At 35.8% G+C, this 2,911-nt stretch overlaps 1 long non-coding RNA gene across 1 annotated transcript; it reads left to right on the top strand.

Moving 5' to 3' along the window:
• Positions 1-302: 302 nt before the first annotated feature.
• LOC149657560 (uncharacterized) lies at positions 303-2,413 on the top strand. Its single transcript, XR_016369992.1, has 2 exons — positions 303-343; positions 404-2,413. It is a non-coding gene; the product is annotated as an uncharacterized LOC149657560 (long non-coding RNA).
• Positions 2,414-2,911: the final 498 nt, after the last annotated feature.

Below are 2,911 nucleotides of genomic sequence, written 5' to 3'. Positions count from 1 at the left end.
AACTCTATGACGTTTCACTAGCAGTACTCTACAACAAGCTCTCATTAACTGATGACAAACTTATGGAACAGATCTTTTAGGCTTACGCTAATCGTGCAAATAGTTTTATTAAAGTTAACCCATTTTATTCTTTAGGTGACAGTGGATATCCGCTTAGCCCATGGTTAATAACACCAATTATTATTCCGCCTGAAAACTCGCCAGAGGAGCGATTTTCAAGGTGTCAGCAGTCTGCCAGATCTGTTATAGAACGTTGTAATGGTGTTCTCAAACAGCGTTTCCGTTGCCTTCTCAAAGATAAGGCACTACGCACCAGATAAAGCAAGCAAAATTATTTATGCTTGTATAATTCTTAATAACATATGTCGGTTAAGAGGAGTCCCTGAAGATTTTAATGATTTAGAACCTTTACAACCTGGTGAATTTGGAGAAATGGACAGACTATGGGAAGATAATCCAGTGTGGCACGAAGTCAGAGGTCCAGCTGGACCGAGGCGAGACGATTGGTTTTTAGCAGGGATGGAAACAAGGCAACAAATCATAAGACTGAGATTTACACGTTGAACATAAGAAAAAAATTTTATTATTTTTTATGGTTTTGCATGTTTTTGAACATTGCTTGAAAAAATAATAGAATTGCTTGAAAAAATAATAGAATTGCTTGAAAAAATAATAGAATTGCTTGAAAAAATAATAGAATTGCTTGAAAAAATAATAGAATTGCTTGAAAAAATAATAGAATTGCTTGAAAAAATAATAGAATTGCTTGAAAAAATAATAGAATTGCTTGAAAAAATAATAGAATTGCTTGAAAAAATAATAGGATTGCTTGAAAAAATAATAGGATTGCTTGAAAAAATAATAGGATTGCTTGAAAAAATAATAAAATGGCTTGAAAAAATAATAGCATGGCTTGAATAAATAATAGAATGGCTTTTATAAATAATAGCATGGCTTGAATAAAATTGGTCATTTTCGGGCGATTTGTTCTAAAACGGCCACCATTGCATCCGCTTGCCTTCTGCTTGCTGCCAATTTTAATTTTGCCACCATATTTTTCTCCTTTTTAATTAAAATTAATTCTTTTGTTTGCTCAATCATAACTTTTTGATTTGCAGCTATTTCTTCATTAGCTTTTGCTTGTCGATTTATAGCTTTTGCAATTTCTGACAGTGCTTCGTTTTGAGTCACTTGTAACTTCTCTAAAATGTCTGATGACGCTTTTAAAGCCGAATCATTTTTGGAATTCGGATGGCATTTGCCCTTCTCGTCTAATCCACCTACAGATTTCAGCAAATAATGGTCGTTTAAGCAGAATGAACAGAAAAGCACTAATTTTATCATAGGAGACAACTTACTATGTTTCACTGCTTCAGTCCTCATTTTTTTTCCGTGATTTTCAACGACGTCACAACTGCCTTCGTCGACACATGGATTATGTGCGGAAGATCTTTTTTTGGGGTTTGGAGGGCTTTCAATCACCTCGAAGTTTTCCAACCCGAATTAAATTGGAGTTTCCTCCATGACCAATGATTCCATATATTATGGATCTTTACTACATCCACTTTCACTGGACCTATCTTTTGGACCATTATTACTTCCGCAATCGCTATGATCATGGTTGTTCTCCTACATTATCAGTTATAAATTAGACCATAAGTTCCTACGAGATGTTCCATAAGTTTGTAATAACTGGTTACTGAGAGCTTGTTGGTTAAACGTTATAGATTCTCGTAAAGCAAAGTATGCCAGGTGAGGCGCGGTGAAAGGCTCGGTACAGAATAAATAGGAATTGAAATCAATTGATGGACTGCAAAACCGCGTTAAGTCAATTGTCACGCTCTCAAACCAGCTCTCAGTAAGTCTCTAGCATTACGAAGCTTAGCAAGTGTGTCATACTTATGGAAGAACATATCTTATAAATGTATGATTAGACTTCATTGGTATCTAATCTATTTGAAATTATTAATTGTACTAACAATTATGCCAAATTCCTTGGTGTTTGAAAGTCCGCTTTCAAATTCTGTCCCATAAACAGCCAGAAGTCTTTCTTCTAGTGGAGAAAGAGACTCGGAGGACTTTTCACCACCTCCAGTTCCTTTGGCCGCCTTCTTTATCCTGGCACTCTTGTTTTTCGTGTTGCTCTTCCAGTCAGAAAGAACCTTTTCGCGTTGAAATTTGAAACAATGTTACGCATTCTTGTAACTCTTAATGGGAGAATTAACTAACCTTTTTCCATTTATCAACAGTCTTGGTTGGCCCAGTACCGTCGCTATTTAAAAGGTTGCTTAAATCGATCCACATTTTCTCGTAATTAGCAGCCGTAAATGAAGAGGAAAACTTCTTTGTTTTAAACTTTTCATTTTGAATAATAAATTGAACAATAGTCTCTTGTTGACTAGTTGAAACTCTAGTTTGTCGTTTCTCCTCACTCATTGCTTATATTACAAATCAAAATATTACTCGAAATATTGTTCAAAATATATTTTATTGCCAAATAATTCTACAAAGTAAACGATGCCTCGTTACAAACTACATAGAAAATAGGGAGAAACGCACGTGTATTTGTTATGGTGTCTGCTTATGAGGATAAACGCACGTGTATTTGTTATGGTGTCTGCTTATGAAGGAAAACGCACGTGTATTTGTTATGGTGTCTGCTTATGAAGGATGTTCTCTTATTGGGCCTGATAAGTCGGAAGCACGTCATAGTCACATGATCATTTCGCTTCTCGAAAAGCGAGACTGAGTTTATCGATCTCGATTCGCGTATGTTATAGAATAGCGTTTTTCGAGATGTAACTTCTCGATCGAAGTGAGTCCTTTCGAGATCGACTTCGATACGATATCGAGATCGAGAGCGGTTATAGAATAGCCTCCCAGGGACCACTTGAAACTAAAGCGAGTATCA

Source organism: Phalangium opilio, unplaced genomic scaffold (genome assembly GCF_054372755.1).
Source record: "Phalangium opilio isolate 3A_F unplaced genomic scaffold, DU_Popi_V2 ptg000077l_1, whole genome shotgun sequence".
In the NCBI taxonomy this organism is placed as follows: Eukaryota; Metazoa; Arthropoda; class Arachnida; order Opiliones; family Phalangiidae; genus Phalangium; species Phalangium opilio.
This window is presented reverse-complemented; position numbering and strand designations above follow the sequence as displayed.